The following is a 20,080-nucleotide window of genomic DNA, read 5'->3' on the forward strand; positions in this document are numbered from 1 at the left end:
AAGCTCCAACACCCCAACTGCTTTAGCAAAGCCATCAAACACAGCTTTTGGCACGGCAATTATTAATGAATTTTCTTCTTTTTAGTCTATAGGGAAGAAAAAAAATCACAAAACATACACACCTGTACAACTGAGAGAAGATTTCTTAGAAAACAGGCAGCTGACTTAACTGATAAAATCTTGAACTCCACATGTCCAATTTTGTCCTGACTGCACTAAAGTCAGGAAAATTACCCTTGTACAAGAAAAGGCAGGAGGACAGACCTAATCAAAAGTTTCAAAAGATGGTACCCAAAGAATCAACTGAGAACTATAAATGCCTTGAAACCCAGGAGAACTGGATATGTTTAAATGCCACCTACTCACCAACATTTGAAAAACTACAAGCAACCCACAAGCTTCTTTCATTTAGCCAACTAAGATTAGTTACCATCCAAAATCATTGGGTTTTTTATTTCATTCTGAACTGATTTTTTTTGCCCAAGAATATTAAACAGTAAGGGATACAGAAAGGGAAATGGGAAGCAAACCTAACATACAGAATGAAAACAAGCAGTCCTCAGTTTTAGAAATTGCTTTAGGCAAAGTTTATGGGTGCTGAGACATTACTGCGAAATGGGATGTGCTAGATCTGGAATTAGGAAAATATATATTTTCTTTGGTCAGATGGACAGGATTCTCATGTTTCTTGGCTGGTTTTTATTGTTTTGGCAGAGAATAATAATAAAGATATACAGAAGCACTGTGACACATTTTTGCTGTCAAATTTTCTGCATCTGCAAAGGCACCGAGTTTTGGCAGCTCTCATGGTCTTTGCCTCTCTTCCTTGTTGTGCACTGCAAATTTTGGTAGCAATCTTCTTATTTTTCTTCTTTTTAGTTAAAGATATGTGTTGCAAGAGGCTCTCTGCTGCATAGTAAATGAAGAGAAGACAATCTTTTGGACAAATCTCTTTTTAATGACTTTTACATAACAATACGCACCTGGACTCATGGACCCATCTTAAATGGGTTCCTCCACCAAAACAAACAGGGAAGAGAAGAAATCTGAAATCAGGATTAAAATGCTACAGAATTTAAATTTGTATTAAACAGTCAAAGAAATAGGCTGATATAAGAAACCTGCAGATGGGAATTAGGTTGAAGATCCAGTAGGATGCAAAGACAGAGTTAGAAGAGGACATGAACAACAAATGTCAGGATTCTCCCATTTTTGTTTTTGTACTGTTGACAAACAGTTATGGAAGCAAAAGTTAAAGTACTACATCTTACTTTAATATCATAGAATCATAGAATTTTTTTTGTTAGAATGGGCCTTTATAGATCACCTAATCCACACCCCCTGTCTCGGGCAAGGACAACTTTACACCAGGTCACTAGATATCCATTCACGGAAGTTAACATATTGAAGATCTATGTAGGTATCAGAATTGTCATGACACTATTTTTTTTTTTCTTTAAAAAAATCACAGATTTCACATACTACTTCAAAAAATGTGAGAAAGCAGAGGCTGACAAGTCAAGAACTCAGAAAATATTGTAGCTAATACCAGGATTGAGATTGATTAATGTCTTAATTTCTCCCCTTATGGCATATGCATTACAGCAACATTATTTTGTTAAAAGTTATTTTTCCCACTTGGAGGGATGCTTTATACTACAATTCTAGTAATGTATTTTTAAGCATAGAAAATGCTATGATGGGACTATTATTCCTACCAACTTCAGAGAACATATAGGCAAGCAATGAAGCTGACAGTGGAAAATTAGAAAACCCAAGCAGGTTTCAATTTAAAGCATTAAGAAATTCAGACTGCTTTGTAATAAGAGAATGCTGGAAGCCCCAAGAGAAAAGAAAGGAGAACACATCTGTTCCTACAGACATCAAGGAGGCCAAGGGCCAGGCTCTGCCCCTGTGCACACACAGCTACCATTGCTGTCAGCTGAAGAAACTTGTAACTTAGGGTGCAGCTGAGCCCTGTGCATCCAAGTCAAAAGTTCACAGTATTGTCAAGTGCCATAAATTATTATCAATGGATTTTGCTCATGCCTAACAATGTTGTACAAACCGAATCTTTGACAGTCCCTGCCTTGAAAGTTTGAGTCTAAGAAAATAAGCAACTAGCATTAAGAGGAGGATACTGAGAAACATTGGCAGAGACTGACTGCATCCAGAATTTGGTTATTCTAAACTACGTACAACCAGATCATATTACTTTAAATTTACTATTGCTGAGAATTAGAAAATAATATACTGAATGCTTTTTAATTCATATTCTTTTATTAGCTGTTAAATGATCAACCAGAATTTACTTTAAAAATTATTCCCTTACAAATGGTTTGGAAATTATTGGAGAAATAGAGAACTCCTTTAAAAATGTTTTCTTGATAATGATTCAGTTATAAAGAAGTCTATTTGAGTATTACTGACATTGCAGTTCATCTTGCAATATTCTTCTTCATCACAGTACTTTTGAGTCACTGTTTTTGGCATATATATTACACCCCAACCAATTGAAAAAAATGTGTTAACTTACTCAATTTACTCAACTGCTTATAAAGCCATAATGGAAAGAAAAAATAAATAAAGAAGAGTAAGTGAAACTGGTCATGGAAAAACAGCTTAATCTATTTGCTTTTAAAAAATATCTGCAGACACCATGCTTATAATATCAAGATTTTTAAATACTGTCTTTTCTCAGTAGAAAGCCTATAGCAATTTTTATTTTGTGCATAATTTTATTTGTGGGACCTGAAATTAATTCAAATAAACAGATGGATCAGCTGGATATTAACTTATTAAGGGGTGTAACTAAGGGTTCTTATGGTGCACTCCTATATTATATTTCAACATGAATAAGACTGTTTTGATATCCAGTATGAATATTACTGTACTCTACTATACTATATTCTCCATGGGAACCATAAAATAATGCTCAGTATCTTAAGCTACACTGCTGTTGACATGAGACAATTTTTTTCAATCATTTTTTGAATATTTATGTAAAATTTTTTCCTACATCTGTTAAAAAAATGCAAAAATTCATAATAACTGCTTTTTCATTGTCTTGCTTTTATTTAAATGCAGTCTGAGGATATTCAGAAAAACCCTATTATTAAAGTGTACATTAGTACTCAGTTTAATATTAAAAGGAAACAAAAAGCTTCTGGCAAAGTGACAAAAAAGCTGGTTATAACAGTTAAAATAGCTGTTTATAACACTGGCAGTATATTCTATTGCTCTTCAGGAAACAGCACATTGGCTTGCACTGCAGAAACTCCCAAAGAATCTGAATTTTGGAAGACATGAATATAACTTACCATAAATAATTGCCACACAAGCAGGTCCATAAGAAGTAGGCTATTTAGGCACAAATAAAAGTGCATGGGAGATTAGAGTTCTTTTTTTATACTCAGTACAACCAATTTTCTCTGGTTTCAGGAGTATAAAGTTTAAAGAAGCCTGTGTGCAGTGGTCCTTGTCTCTTACGTTCTTGTACTACTGGCTGTGGTGTTGCATGCTATCACCAATTAAGCCATGTAACTGTAAATTCCTGTGTCTCTTTTTATTTCATAAATACTGGTACTACCTGACAATCTCCAAGAATGGGGCAGCACCTCTGACTTCACAAATTTAGATGAAGCTTTATTCCTCTGACTTGAACAACTCTTGATTTTAATCTCCCTGTGAAAATAGTAACATCCATTTCTATAGATTCATTTATTCCCCTTCATTGTTTTTCTTTTGCTTCACCTTTTACTCCAGTCAGCAATTATCAGGAAAGCCAGTATTCAGTTTGAGTAAGAGAGCCTTGATTTTTCACCCCTTTCTCACTTAAATAAAGAGCTCAACTTCATTTCATGATTTCTTTACATTTTTACAATGCACCTTTTGCTGTTTATTATTTATTTTAACAATCTAATTCAATTTGAATGTTGAAAAAACTCATCCTTGCTGTTTCTAACCTCTAAGACACAATTTTCTCCTAACACTTCTGTAATCCTCTTTGAAGTCACTCCCTTTGTAAACAAACAGTCTTCCTTATACAATCTTCTCACTTACTAGACATTCCCAGACTTTCTCCATATTCAGATATTCATGAGAGCTCTTTATTTCCTTTTATTTTCCCTACAGCATACTTTTTAAAGCTGAAATGCTTACATTTCAATCAATTTATATTGACATTCAGTTTAAACTGTTTGAACCCATGATTGCTAAATCAAAGATTATATCCTCCGACTAAAAGAGGCTTTTGAATGTTGCTAAATGATGAATATCTATGTGTTTTTTCTACTAAAATAAAATCCTACAGGTGTCTCCCTCTTTGCCTTGTTTTCGCACTCATGTATATTGAGTAATACTAATTAAAACCCTTGGGCCAAGAGCATTTTGCTTCTCTTCACTCTGGAATTTACTGCTACCAAGGAAATAATAAAAATTAAATACTAATAATTCCTGCTTTTGCACAGATCTAGGATTTTCTAGTATGCTAATCATTTAGTGAATTGCATTGAGTTGCTGAACAATATAGTCCAATAGAAGGGAGGCTGCCATAGCAACGTTTTCCTAGGCCTAGTAAGCAGCAAGTCTGAACACATATTCCTAACAGCCATACACACAGAGAAAGTATGTACACACAAATATATATATATATAAATAAGCCCAAGGCCAACCACACAGATCAACATAGACAGAAGCACTCACTCAAACACAGATGGCATGAACGGTGAAATCCAGCCCTCCTCTCTGGCATGAGTCCCTGTAACCCGAGGTGCGACTCCTGCTGCTGGCGCTTACACCCATGCAGCGGCACACATATAGCACAGGGAGACCTCTCACACAGTAAGGTTTAGAAACACAGTCTAGTCTAGGAGAGACTGCACTGATCAGGTGCAGGGCATAGCCAGACAAGCAGTCTGACCAGCAATTTGTTTACCCCAGACTAGCCCTATTTACCTGCTCATCCCATACGTTCTCACATGTGCTCATTCCCATATCACCTTGATCCCTTCCTTTCCCCATCTTTGGTTCTTGCCCTAAACATCTCATAAATCTTAATCCCAAAACGCTCCATTATCCATTCCACAGCGTGTCGCGTAACCCCAGGCAGTAACACCCACACAGAAGATTTTGGTTGAGTGCTGGGTGTGTCCCCCGCCTCCATGGGAACTGAGGCTTCCCTGGGAGGGGCTGGGAATGGGTTCCCTTTGCCTGACCTGGGTCCCCCACCTGCCCAAGTGCCCCTCAACTCCTCTGTGCATGTGGAGATGAGCCTCCAAACACACTGTCAGCAGCTAACACACTGTCAACTGAGATTAAGTAACACTGCTGAGATGCTGCCGGCGCTGCACATTTAGGTCTGCAATGCCAATCAACAGAAGAGGTTCAAGGCAGGGAGTAAACAGGAGCAGCCCAAAATAGAGCAACTGTAGAACTGCACAGGTGAAAAGCCATACCATAACCACCTTAAAAAAAAGACAATGAATTTCCAAAAGGGAACTGAGGTTCAGAGCTTTTATATTTTATCTGACAGACTAAGAACTTAATGAGATTTCTCTTTGCTGTTTTCCTCTACCACTACAGACAAGCTTCCTTCCTATACCCAGGCCACTGAAGCAGCTCTTCATGTTTCAGACCTTACCAAAATGGAGATCGTCAACATTTCCAGCACGAGTCCACTCCTAAACCTTGCTGAGGCACCACTTGACCACTGGGTTAACTGAGCAGGTGCAGCACCTGGGAAACTCCTGTGTTTGTTTTTCCTGGGAGCTCATCCAGCACAGCTTCTCTCGACCAGACACAACCCTGCCTTGCTGGTAAGATATGAAGAGCTCTCAGACTACAATGATTTGGCATGCACTGCTGACATGCATTTGGTGACATCCACACTACACTGCCTGGTGTCATTTATGCACCAACATAGCTGGGCTTGTTGTGCACATGGGATGGGTCATGGAATTGTAAACTGTGATAGGAATCCGGCCTTCCTTACAAGCCTGTCGGTCACTCAGTATGTGCACAGCTCTCTGTAAGTAACAAAAATAGACATGCTGCCTACTGCTGGGTCTCAGAAATATCAGGACGCCCTTGGTAAGGGGGAAGTTTGCCCAGGTGACCTTGAGCACAGCACAGTGCCTGTCCCCTGCTCCCCCTGCCAGGCACAGAGCAGGAGCCACTGCCAGGGGAGCTCTCCTGCGTCCCAGGAAGCGCTGCATTTTTTAGGGCACGAGTCTGGAGTGCTTGGGCGTCCTGAGGCCGGGAGGTGAGAGTGGGAACAGGGAGCCCACCCACGAGCCCGAGCGATTACAGCGCCTTTTCCTTCAAACGGCGAGACCCAGATACACAGAGAGCTCTGCCCCGGGACGCTCTCCCTTGGCTCCGGCCTTGCAGCGCGGCGGTAGCTGCCCCCTCGCGTTCCCCGCCGCTCAGCGCGGCACGGCCGGGCGGTGCCGACACCGGGGCCGGAGCGGGGCGCGCAGCCCCACACGCCGGGCGGTGCCGACACCGGGGCCGGAGCGGGGCGCGCAGCCCCACAGCCGGGCGGGAGCGCCGCGCTGCCCGCTGCCGCGGAGGGGAGTCCCGGGAGGGCACGGCAGGCGCGGGGCGGAGCGGCCCATCCCGCCGCCGTGCCTGGGGAGGGTCCCCCGGACCGCCACCGCACCCGGGAGACGGTACCGCCCCTCGCAGGCTCCCGGGCAGTCGGGCACGGGTGCTCCCGCGGGAGCGGCGGACCCTCCGGGGCGGGTGGAGGGCCAGGGCCCCGCGGGGCTCGGACCGCCGGGCGGCGGGGCCGTCTCCCCCTCCGCGGCGGGAGCGGAGTGCGGCGGCCCGCGGAGGGGGCGGGGAGGATGACTTCATGCCGCCGGAGCGCCGTGAATTTAGGAGCAGCAGCTGCCGCCGCCGGCGGCGGGATGTGGGGGTGAAGTGACAGCGGGAGCTGCCGCCGGCTGAGGGAGGAACAGCGCTGGGCACCCGCCGAGCCCGGGGGCTCCGGGCCGCCACCAGCAGCCGCTGCGGGAGAGAAGGAGGGAGGGAGGAAGATGCGCTGAGCCGGTCGCTGAAAGGTGAGCGGGAGCTGCCGAGTGCGGGGGCGAGCGCTGCGGCGCTGCCCGGCCGGGGGAGCGCGGCGCTGCCGCTGCGAGCCCCCCGCTCCGGTTCTGCCGGCCGCCCTGGAGCGGTGCTGGGGCTAGTAGCTTCCTTCTCTTTCCCTGTCCTCTTTTCTGCCGCGGTTCCCTCCAAAAGCGGCAAGGCTGCGCTCTCTGAAGCGCCACAGTGGTGCGTTTTATCTTCCATGGCCAGGATGTGCGGTGGCTCGGTGCCAGCCCCCGCTCGGGCTGCTCTCCGTGCCCGCGTCGGGGCACCCTGTCGGTGGCGTAGCCCAGGACGGGGGCGGGAGCGGCAGGGCTGCGACAGGTGCGGGAATGCGCCCCGCGCTGCCCCGGCGTTCCTCAAGGGACGGGGAAGACATCTTAGGGCAGAAGGGCTTCAGGGGAACAGAAGCAAAAAAAAGATGTCATTTCATGCACATTCCTGGCTTTGGAAGTCGCTACACAGGAAACTAAAGAGTGTAGAAGTTGGGGAACCGGCTCTTACACCAAAATGGATTCTGTCGTCTTTTTCCAAGACTTGCGTGTTTTTTCCCGTTATTCATTTGTATCTAGCCTAAGGTTCCCGACAAACAAAATAGCAGCAAAATTCAAATGTATTTGTTTGTTAATGGAAGAATTAGTGAATTGCTGTTCTATCAAATCACCTGTAGAAGCGGAAAAATGAACGTATGCATATTGTAGCTTGGCTGTTAACATTGCACATTGTGGTGCGTAGATAGGTCTTAACATCAAATGAACGTTATTTTGGAATTGAGAAGGTAAAAAAATTTGCCTGACCTATTTCTGTGCCTGATACACTGGTGGTTTTTGTTGGGTTGTTTTGGTTTTATTTTTTGTTGATTGGTTTGTTTTTAGTTTTTGTTTGTTCTGCTTTTAAAAAGAAAACTTGCCCTAAAGCCGGTATAGCAATACAGGAGGTTGGCATGCAGAGATAGCTCATTAGAATAGGCACTATCTGCGTATGCAACAGTTAATGGCTCTGTGTGGTTTGGAAATGGAAGAAATTACTGTGTCTCTGGGAAGTAAAGAGTTGGGAATTAATCTGTTCTGAATGAAAAGAAAGCAGGATGCTGGAAGCTGAAGGTTATTTTATTCAATGTCTGTTTACCTGTATGTTCATCTTCGAGGATCCTGCTACCCAAGGGTTCACAGGAGCTCAGACGGTTGTGGTTGAAGCCTCTGGTCATGGTGCTAGAGTGACACAATTAATCCTTAGGGACGTAACAGGGAGTTGCTTTATTTGTTGTCATTGTTTCTGGGAAGATATTTAAATGCAGTCTGTACTGTTGCTGGGTATGCAGAAGGCAAATGACAGCTACAGAGACAGAAAATGTGTATAAAAAAACCAATTGAGCTTTCACAAGGCTGAAACAAAGAGCGAGTGATGAACTGCAGAGTCAGAAATCAGTCCAACAGACAAATCTTTTCTCCAAAGCATGGTCATTAACTATGATCCTGTGTAAGCTTTAAGTAAGTCGTGGCACATGCAATGTATACTAGGAAAAAAAGCAACAAAGTTTTGTCAAACCTGTGTCATTCATCGACCACACATTTATTTTGTCCCTGTAAAAACTTTGAAGCATTGGTTAGGACATTTCTGTTGCTTTTTCCTTTCTAGAATTAAGCATGGCTGACAGTTTCAGAGCTGCTGTGTTCTTCTCTAGTTGCATTTAGTTGGAAAAAGAAACCATGTAGCTGAGTTCAGATGCTAGTTTCTTCACCGGAGTGAAGAAATCAAATAATGGCCCCCCAGGCAGTTGTTACAAGCTCGGTGTAGTATGACTACTCACTAATGTTGGCACAATGTTATCACAGCAAATTTACCTCTTCATGCTTCCTGGCAAACCTAATTTCTCAAGACTCTTCATTCTCAAAAAAATAACTTTATTTTTAAAAATATGGTAGCAGAGATGAAACAGTGGTTGATCAAGAGCCCCGCTGCAAACTTGAATTGCTTTTATCTTGTGTACTCTAAAGGCAGGTGGTGTAATGCGTGCTTGCCCATAGAAGAAAAAGTACATCTAATTATCAATGTGAGTATAGTTCAGTGGTATAACTGGTGTAAATCCACTGCCTACAGATTTCTTTCCCAGAACTCTTGCTCCTTCTGTTACTGTAACTTTCCATACTTCTGCCAGCCAAAGGAGAGCATCTTTATTGCGGCTGTTTTGGGGCAGCAGCACCACTGGCTGGAAGAACAGCCTAGTTGGCCAGCTGGTTGGTGCCAGACAGACTGGGGAGCAGCTGAGATTTAGTTGTCTTTTTCCTCAGAGGTTCTCCTATTTTGGAATACTTCATCTGGGTTTGTTCTTCAGATATGTAAGAGCTTAATTGTCTTTGAGGTTTCTAGGCTGCTGTCAGCCTTTGAACCAGCAGGCTCATTTACCCAATTTTATTAGTGGGGACCAGATGGGTATGTTTGCAAAAGGCTTGTTTCCTTAGTAGAACAAACTGGAAAACCCAGTGACCTTGAATGCACTTGAAGTTGCAGAGGTTTGATTTCACTTCTGGTCCTTTCCGAGGGCTAAGATGAAACACTTCAGCTGAATATATTTTCTGTTATTATGAGAATTTTAAAAATTGTGTTATCAAGTGCTGTTTGAACTAACTGAAATAACCATGTGTCAGAGCAAGCAGGTCATTTTTTACTTATGTTGTTACTAGGCTTTCAGTTGGATTATTTTTTCCAATTTAAGAATTCTATTTAAAAAGGCTTGAGCAGGGTAAAAGGCGACAGATATTACACAATGAACTTAAAACTTTAGCATGTGCAAACAATCAAGAGTATTTCAACATACCATTTTTATTTTGAAGAAGAAATGCATTCACACTTTCAAAATGCATGTCCTTCATGTGCAATAGCTCATGTTTCTGGGAGAGAAAAAAATTGATTTTTGAAAATAAATGTCAGGCACAAACTGAAACTTTGTCTCCTGCTATGCAGATGGATTCCATATTGGACTAACTGTCAATAGAGGATCTTAATGTGAGTGCCCACTAAACTGCAAAGGTAGCAATCATTAAAGAGAGCTGAGAGTTTTATCCATTTAGAGTATATTAGTGGTGGCAACAAACCAGGTATTGATAATCTTATTTTGAATTTGACACATTCAAGTAAGTCAGCACTTCACAACCTGGATAATGAGGCCCTGAGTTTAATATGAAATATAGAGATAGAAATGCAGAGTTCATGTATGCTTCTTGCAAATGAAAGCTGGTTGAAGCTTTTCCCTTGAAGGGAACTGCATGTAAACAGCAGCAAAAGCATGGATCTGTTTATATGTATTGCTTTCATGATGTGTCATTAAAGAGAGACTAGCTTTCAGAGACTTAATATTGTCTACTCTGAGAAAATTACTTTATTAAGACAACATTATAAAAGAGAGGATCTGATTGTACAAGAACTGTATGTTTCTAGTATATATCCCAGTCTCAAAAGATAATCATATCGGAGGAGAAAGTGACACAAAATGGACTCGCATAGGACAGTTGGTGCAAATCTCTCAGCCAAATGCCAGATCAAAACACTTTTTATTTTTCCTTTTATTCTTATGGTAGAACTAATAAGATATGATAGTGGGTTTTGTCTTCCCTAAAATACTTTAGACATGCTGCATTTCTAATTCTAACATGCTGCATTTCTAATTCTAATCACAATTTCTGTGATTGTAAAGGGATTCCTGGGTATCTCTGCTCTTTTTCCCTGGTTGGACTAAGTATAAAACATGAACTATGAGGAAGAGCTGCAGTAGAAGAATTTCCATGTCAGCTGGGGTGTAGTTCTCTCTAGCAGAATTTAGTTGTTTTCTAACCTTTATTAAAATGAATTAAAAAATTGACGGCATTGCTGTTCTTTGGCTTTACAGGACTCATGAGGAATTTAACCTGCCTTTATGGCAACTGCCTGGTCTCTGCACAGTTCTGTATCCCTTTCTGCACTCATGTCCTGATGGTTCATCAGATATTAGAGGCAAATAGATCTAATGCCAACATACAATCTTAGTTTCTCTTACTCTGACTGCTTCTTTTTGTCACATTTTTGTTCTAGCAACTATTCCAAAAGATTCAAAGGTATATTGAAGTTATTTTGGCAGCTGTTAGCTAGTCCGTGAAATGTGCTGCAGCTTTAATGAGATCATATAGATCTTAATATATCCATATAATTATATATATTATATAATATATATATTTGCTAACTATTCACTCATTTGCCTTCTACCTCCTACAGTATTTCCACTTACACATATGGTGAGCACATAACTTTGGTGAAACGATCTCACCACCTGTTGTTTTAAAATAGCACAGATGCTTATTAGTGGTCCTTCCATGATGCTGTTTATAGTACATATGAAACCTCACTTAAAATACTGTGGATCATGTTGGTAAAGGATATTATTACTTCAGCAGCAGCCTTAAATTGATTCCTGTTCAGCATCTTGGCTTAACTTGTTGGTCATTAGTAGGTAGGAGTGAGATAAACTCCAGACAAGCGTCAAAATTGTGATGCTCATCAAGTGAGCTGTCATTGAATCCTTCACAAGGTGTTCTGTGGAAATGCCTGCTGCCTATTAGACAGCTAGTCAACCCCAAGAGCTACAAAAATCATGAGCACACAGATTATATACACTTGTAAGTTTTGTGCTCAGCTGAAGTGAATTCCTTGGGGACAAGCTCAACAGCACTTTGACACTTCAAAGCAAGGGAAAGCAAATAATTGCAAAACTCTAACCTTGACTAAGACTGTAGCCTAATATATATATCTTTTTGCCATAGAAAAGTAATTTCTAAACTCACTAAATTAAGTTTAGGTACGTAAATGTTCCATCAATTCCCGTGTTCTTTGTTCAATCTCATGAGTCACTTGGGTTCTCAGGTTTCATTTTAAACAATTTCTAGAGTTCTGCTTAATGTTTCTGATCTGCAGCTCTCTACATTTGTCTTGGATTTTGTTTTCTAACCCATTCAAAGGGGAAGGTAAAAATGTATTTCTCCTTCGAAAATGTCTATCTGTAGGTATACCAAGAAAACTTCTTGACGTTAAGGGTCAGTTTGCTGAGATGTAAATGTGAAAGTGCTGTCAGGCCAGACAGACTCAGCTACTTTCAACTTTCTCAAGGTGCCCACTTGAGGCACAGAAAGTTCTTGATATCTGTATGATGCTAGTGAATTCCAAGACAACACTATTATACACTGAAAAAAATATATAACAAAAAAAGAAACAAAAGAATGTTTCGTTCAAGTTTAGCAAAAACTCCTTATAACTAGTAGTATGAGTAGCTCTGGATTTTTTGTGATTATTTTTAATGAAATATGAAATATTTTTTTCCTGGGGTACATGACAGATGGCATTGATTGTTTGAGTTTAGTGTTGCTAATAAATTAAAGAAATAGTTGCTCACACTAGAATAGTGACTGTCAGATGCCAGTTCCAGTTCTATAGGATGGGCAAAAACCTCTTGTTGTTCAAGAAGAAAAAACTCTGTGGCATATTACAATGTAGCTTGTAAGAATGTAGCTCTGTTGTTAAAATAAGATGGCTGGCAAGATTCCAGTAAAGAATTCTTGAGAAGTAATGACTAAATTAGGTGGAGTAATCATCTTTTGATACAGTCTCCCAGTGTTTGTTGCTCAGCATTGATTACGAGTTCCCTGGGCACAAAGCAATGTTTGCGCTATTACATTTAATTGCAGGAGACATCTTGTCCTTGCTGCATGTGTTTGGTTGATCTGATTTCTGTTCTCAGGCTCCACAGTATCCTTTGGCATGATTCAGAGCATGTGGAGTGTAAGGAAGAAAGTCTCTTTGTTTTCTCTCAAAATTTGTTGCCTAGTGGTTTAATTGGGCACCTTTTTAATTGACATGCATGATGTGAGTAATGTTAAACAATTGCTTCCTTCTAAGTTTCTTACGAGTCAAGATTTTCTGTCACATTCTTTTTCCTCAAAAACAGAGTTATCTTACTGTATACACCCCTTCTGTAGATATGGACTCTATTTCATATTTGATTTATTCTTTGACACTGTTTTTATATCTTCTGAAAATTTATTTCTGACATGCAGGATTTAGAAACTCTATTTAATAGTGCAATAATTTCATATTTATGTCCCTTTTCTTTCCCACTTTTTTTACCAAGCATATTTTTTTCCAGTTACTCATTATGTTTCAATTGGGCTGATTTCTTGTGTCCCTATGAGGTTCCTTTTCATTGCTGGATCGATACAACAATATGTTTGCATGACAATAAGGTACTGGTGCCATTAGCAGGAGACATAAAAGTTGATAGCTGGATATCAAAAATGCATTTTAAATGTAGGAAAGAACAAACTGTAGTGTGTAGCCTTACAGAGAAATTCAGTCATAAACCCTTCCTTTTTTTTGTGTTATTCTTGTTTTAAAATAGTTGGATGATGGCAGCTTTACTGGATTTGGCTAATGTTTTTCAGCTCAGGCATGGGAAGCAGAAAATAAGTGAATAGGATTTGTTAATGCATATAAGAATTGGAGCATGTGAAAATAATTCAGACTCTAAAAGGCAGGCATAATGTGAAACACTTTATATAAAAAACTCCAAAAACAAACCACACAAAACCAAAAATAGACTGCTGCATTTTAAGTAACTGTTATTTGTAAGGTCTCGTGGAGTCAAAGCGTGATAAGAGATGTGAATGGAGTCTGCATAAATATAGAAGCTGTATGACTTGAGAGAGAGACATAACTTATCAAAATGATTACAGCATGCCTGTAAAGCCTAAGGGAGCTACAGCTTTTTATCAGTGAAATAAGCCCATTTTATCATATACTTGTTTATTTACAAGTTAATAATGTTTGCAAACACCAAAGCCTTTTCCAAGCAAAGTATTTGGCCTGAATAGGGAATTCTCTTAAGCAATTCTGAATAGCTTTAGGCTTTATAGAACACTTCCCCCCCCCCCCCCACCCCACCCCTTTTTCTATGTGATTATTTGCCTGCAGGGACTACAGGTGGTGATTTATTGAATGGCAGTTATAATATTACATGATAGTAAGAATTACATTGATTCTAGTGACAATCGGCAAAAATAATGCCACCACTGCTACGTGTCCTTTTAAAGTCGAATTCGTCTGCTATATCTAATGTGGTACTACTTGACTGGGCCTGACTGGGGCAATGGCAATATTCTCTTCAGTTTTACAAAAGCAAAATCCCTGCTACATGGTGAAAAACAGGTGCAAAGCCTTCAGTCATCCCCAACTCGTGCACAAAGCATCTCCAGAACAGATAAAGTTTGAATGGATATTTATAGAAGATGAACATGATAGCCTGCACCCAGAGGAACACAGATACTGTATAAGAAATTTAAGCATGTAATATCACTTCCTTGCTGATACTTTAGCATTCATTACATGTTCATGTAACAGTAAGCTTTTAATATTAGCTAATAATGGGGAATGACTTCATTAGCATTTAAGGAAGGAATTGAAAGTGTTTTGCATAGTATAATTCATTAGCTAATTGTCACTCAAGAAGATACTTTTCAGCTGTACACTCTGCACACTTAGGGAATTGCAAGAAGAAACACACTTCTGTGATCCTCTTTTTCTCAGATACTGGAGAGATGTATTATTTATGTGGCCCTTTTAATCATGGAAGATCTCAAAATGCTTTTCAGCACTTCCATTTTCATTGACAATATTTGGAAATAAGGGATGAAAGCTGTTATTTAAACATTGTTTTCCCAGTTGTATAGCCGATAAGGCTGCAGATCAGGGAGTTACTTATGCGAGTCTCCAGAAAAAGGTACTGATTTCTGATGACTGCTGCAGCACGCTGACCCGTGCTGTTTCCTTCCAGGCAGAAAATTCTCTTTCCTTTCACTTGTGTGCCTCACAGAAGCAATTTTTGAAGACCATTCATCCGTTACAGACTGCTGCTCTGCTTGTTAAGCAGTGTTTCTAGTGGGATAACACACTATGCAAATATATTTTGTGTAAGTTTTCTAGGTCTTCCAAGTCGACTCTTTGCATTTCTGTTCCTCCGTCTCCCTCTGGCTTTCTTGGTTTGGCTAAGGTAGGGACTGGTACTCGTTTTGCAAGTGTATTTTTCTACTGACTTTTTTTTGTGTAAAATTTTTGAGTTTAAAGTTCTGTCCCTCTTGGTAGCACCATATTTCTTAACTACTGTTTTGAACATTTATTTGGAGACTAACAGTTTGCACACCTTAAATAAATGCATATGATTTCTAAAGTCAACTACAAGGCTGAATAGAAAGAAAACTTTACCAGTATTCTGAGGTCAATGTCCAAATAAATGCCCATATTCCTATGGTGGTTTGCTGCTTTTATTTCCTACTGCAGTGGGAGAATAAAGAACTTACAAAAACGTCCTAAGTTTCCTCTGCTTTCCTGACTGTGTAATCTGAGTGTTTTGTATATTTTGAGCTTAAGGCAGCACCTGAGCACTTCATTTTGGTGTCCAAGCATGTTTTTGGTGAGTGAACTCTTTTACGCAGCTCCTCTTGAGAGGAGCAGTTGCCTGTGTCTCTGTGCTTGGTAATGATTCATTACACTCTCAGGGCTGCTCTTCAGTGTCATCTTTCATAATTCTATTCTTGTATGAATTTTGGTGGCAAGTATGGAGTTTCTGAGTTTGGGTGTTTTTTTTGTTTTTTCTTTTTGTATGGCATGGCTGTCAGCAGGATCAGAGTGGCACTCTTTGTTCTGAGATAAACAATGTCTCTGAATTCTGCTGAGGACTAGGACAGTTTCATGACTGTTAAAACTGTTGTCAAGTGTTTTTTTGTGCATTTTTGACTTAGGTCAGCTTGTTCTTCTGAACAAGACAAAACTTGTTCTTGGAATTGTTGTGGGTTAGGTGCCATTTCCAGTAGGTGATTTGAATGTTGTTTAGAAAATAAATTCTCCTTTTAGAAGCCTCTTAGTTTACCTGTCTCTCCTTTGATGTGGCTGCTGTTGAAGCAGGCCAGATTTTTAGCTAATTTGTCTGGTTTTTCTCTGTTCAAATTGCTGAAATCAGTGGAAGCTTTCTATGCATCCTGCATCCTGTGATGCCTGTCTTTCAGCTAATGTTGTTCCTGTGACATTCTTCTTGAACATGTAATCATATCTGCCATTTGTTCTGTTGAAGAAATTTCACCTTCCCATCCCCCTCTCTGAAATATTCCTGCTCTGCTCATGGAGCAGTAATTTCAGTAAAATGTTCTACTTTATTTCTATTTTTGAGCATATTTGAAAGCCTTGTTCAGGAAAGCAGAAATATTTTGGAGTATCATGGTTTTCATAGTAACAGGTGTAGATACTTTCAGTAGATTTACTTCTAGATGTGGGGTTTTTTGTGAGTGATGTGAAAATCCAAGATGTCATAATTCAGCACCTTAAATTTCTGGATTATCCCTATGTAGTTACATTAATTTATAATGAAACTAACATTCTAATGTAACTAATAACTAATTTATAATGTAACTAACTTTCTGATAACCATAGCCAAAATACTAGATGTTTATTTTGTCACCAACACTCCTCTGTTGTAAGAGATCCTTTTGTAAGTAAGGACATAGATGTGGACAAGTTGGAAAATGGTTAATAGGAGTTAAATGTCAGCAGAAGAATGGGAGGGTGGATCTAGTGCATGCACTTCTGGATAAGGCAAAACCATAAGATCTAAAAACGTAATTGTGTGCACATGGTAACGATGTGTCAGTTGTTTGTCCGGTGGCTTTTTCTTTCTTCTTCCAAATGAAGTGCCATCTCTGTGGAACAATTGTGAGCCCAATGTGAGTGAAGGAGTAGTTCCTTTTATGAAGATTAGTAATAGCAAAATTTTAGTAACCCAAAGTAAAGGTAGCCATGATCTCTGCTCTGAACTTTTCCTCTCCTTTTTTTCTTTTCTGCTTGTATGTGTATATTAGTTAGGTGTTTTATCTTGCAGTTTGGGCATAAACACCTCTTGTAAGCTAAGGAACAAAGGTTTGTGTGGGTTTTCTTACAGGTTTCTACTATTCTCTCCAACTAGCCAGCTCACTGAAAGCCAAAATCTTATATTTGGTTTTTGAAGGCTGTTTATATTGAACCCAGCTGATGTATCACTAAAGGGAAAAGTATTCAGAGAAGCATGAAAAGATTCAGTAGGATTAAATAGCAAAGCGTAAGGGTTTACTCCATGCAGGAGCAGCCTTTGAAAGCTAAAAGCAAGCTAAAGAAAGAGGCATTAATTGTGGGAAGTTAATGTAAAATGGGAATCAGAGAAAATGATTTTTCGAATCCTTTCAGCAACTGAAAGCATTGAATCAAGGTCTTAGGTTTACAAGTGATCAAGTACAGAGATAGAAAAGAAGCCTATTAGGGACAAAGTAAATTTGTTGAAGTGGATGTTACATACCTGCTCACAATCAGCTAAGTGAAGAAGAGTCTCTTCTGTCCTACCCTTGAGGATGGTTTTACACACATTTGCCCAGAATTGTTGGTTATTTAAGGTGGCATGAATGACATCTGAGGGTGAGCCAGCATTGAAGTCAGTATCCATGTGGTTCTATAAATAAAGAAGGTTGCATGCAAGGCCTTGATGAATGTTGGCTTGTCTGAAAGGGCTAACTCTCACCAGTTCAATTCAAGTTTTGTTCCTTCAAATGCTTGATTGTTCAAAACCTAGCCAAAGCAGAACACCTGCTACTTTCTTTTTGTATTTCTCCTTCCCTATTTACTGATTGCTTCCATGGCTTCGTGTCAAACTTGATGAAAACATAATTCTTGTTTTGTAGTTATTTGCTTGATTTCACTTGGGAAATCTGCACACAGCTATATCTGACAATAACCAGTTACTCCTGAAGGGTCTTTTATTGTCCTCTGAAAATCCTTTTGTCTCTGAACACCAGAGGAATAAGCAAAGACTGGAATAAGCTCTAAAGTGCCAACTGAGTGCCTCACCATGTGCACCTGGGTAATGCCCAGCGCACTTACTTGGACTGTGCTCATGTGTATGTCCTTTCCATGGAAACTGGAATCAGGGTGCAAAGAATGGGAATGCCTAGGTCTCATCCTGACATTTAATCATGACAAATCTGCAAAGTAATTGTAAAACATGTGACTTTGTTGTTTGGTCTTACTGACTGTCACGTCTTACTGCTTTTTCGAGAGGCGGACTTTTTTTTCTTTGCAATTTCTTATAATTTTTAAAATGAAAAAAAAAAACAGTCTGCTACTTGCACTGAGTAATACTTCAAACCTTTCAGAAAGTGTGGTTTAGCCCTAGTTTTCTGGTGAAAATACCTGTTTTGGCAAGTAGTTTCTCTTTCCACAATTGCTTGGAAGAGGATGTACTTGATGCTTTTCCATTTATCTGAAGCTGAATAAAAAGTGTGTATTTACAGTTACAAGACTTATCTCAACATGCAAACTTTCTGCCAGGTGTTTTTAGGGAGCTAAAATGTCTTTTTGAAAAGACACTTTTTTCACCTAATAACTGAAATAATTTTGCCTCCTTCCTCAAGCTTCTTGGGAGAAGACATAGGCAAGAGAGTTTTTGTATTCAAAGGAGATTTTTCTACAAGCCTTTTATGACATCCATTTATTTCTATGGAACTTTTGTGGTATTCTTCTCATCTTCAGATGGCATCTGTGACCAATTTTCTAGTCTTTTTCTCCTACTATGTGTATATAAGCTACCAAAAAGAGTGGAATTTGTTTGTCCATTGTTGGATAAACTTGCTTAAAAAGCCCAACAGTGTCATTCAAATTTCAATTGAACTTTTCACCATTCCTTCTTCCATGCTTATGTACTCTTCACTTAAATTTTTTTTGGAATAGCAAAGAAATTACAGAAGTCAAAAGAATGCTAATCTAAGATCTTCTTCTACAAAAAAAGGTGAATATAATGACTTATTTACCAAGGTTTGTTGATCTGATAAATCTCTGGCAAAACAGTAGAAAAAGCAAAGCTGTAAGTGTAAAGTATATTGAGAGACAGGATTATAATTAATGCAAATCACTTATGGTTAATGAAAAAAAAGATCCTGTCGAAGAGACCCTGACATGCTGGCTTTGCATATTTTGGAGATTACAAGAAATACACTATTAAGCCTATGTTGCTCAATGAAAACAGAAATTGATGTTATTTCCCCTAGACCAGGCAAACACAGTGGTAGTTTCAGCACTGTTCAGCATTCAGATGTGTTCAGTTCATACCTATGAATTACCCACTGCAGCTGTTTCTGTACCTGTCCTATATGCTATATGTGTGATAACTTCCCAAAAAGTTCTTCATAGTGCTGTTTAGATCAGCACTGGCCCAGAGTGTAATAGCTCCTTCTGTGTCCACTGTGAAAAGGTTCCTAAAAGATGGAGTGAGAGTCTTGCCTCCTCAGAAAATACCAATGACTATTTATTTGAAGGCAAATGCCTGCTTTTCCCTTCTTTGCTCTGTCTCTGCAATAGTTTGCAATATTTGTGAGTGTTCCCTTTCTTTTCTGTCTCTTCCCTGACTACCACCCCCTCCTTCACCTGCCCTGCCAAGAAATAAAGCAAGAGGGAAGTTTTTCCTACAGCAGAGAGTAGAAACAGAATTCAGAAGTGCTCAAAAGAGCTGTGAATATCTGGAGAGCTGCATGATGTCACATACAGCTTCTGTTTTGTACCAGTTGGAAAGAATCGTCTTCCTACTGGTAACTTACCTTGACACAAATCTTTCTTTTGAAATAAAACTCTGAAACCAAAGAAATGCATACCAAGTTTACTTGTTCAAAAGTGTTGTTACTCAGAATACATAAGTATAGCAAATTTCTCAACAGTATCTTAAAAATACCTCTCCCTAAGGCTCGCTAAGAATGTTTGTTAGGAGAATTCAAAGGCAGCACAAAGCAGATTAAGAGTTCTCCCAGACCATCTAAAAGACCTGCATGACTAGTGCAATGTTGTCTGTTTACATGTAATGCACCTGTGTTCCTGTTCATTGCAAACTTATATATTATTAAATCCACTA

The 20,080-nt window shown here is 39.9% G+C and overlaps 1 protein-coding gene across 1 annotated transcript in view; it reads left to right on the top strand.

The window, feature by feature from the left end:
* Positions 1-6,745: 6,745 nt before the first annotated feature.
* Positions 6,746-20,080, top strand: part of PKIA (cAMP-dependent protein kinase inhibitor alpha) — a 43,615-nt gene continuing 30,280 nt past the window's right edge. Inside the window, exon 1 of the mRNA XM_059469226.1 lies at positions 6,746-7,064. The gene's annotated coding sequence lies outside the window, so the exon portion shown is untranslated. The remainder of the gene's footprint in view (positions 7,065-20,080) is intronic.

Source organism: Ammospiza nelsoni, chromosome 1, assembly GCF_027579445.1.
Source record: "Ammospiza nelsoni isolate bAmmNel1 chromosome 1, bAmmNel1.pri, whole genome shotgun sequence".
Classification (NCBI taxonomy): domain Eukaryota; kingdom Metazoa; phylum Chordata; class Aves; order Passeriformes; family Passerellidae; genus Ammospiza; species Ammospiza nelsoni.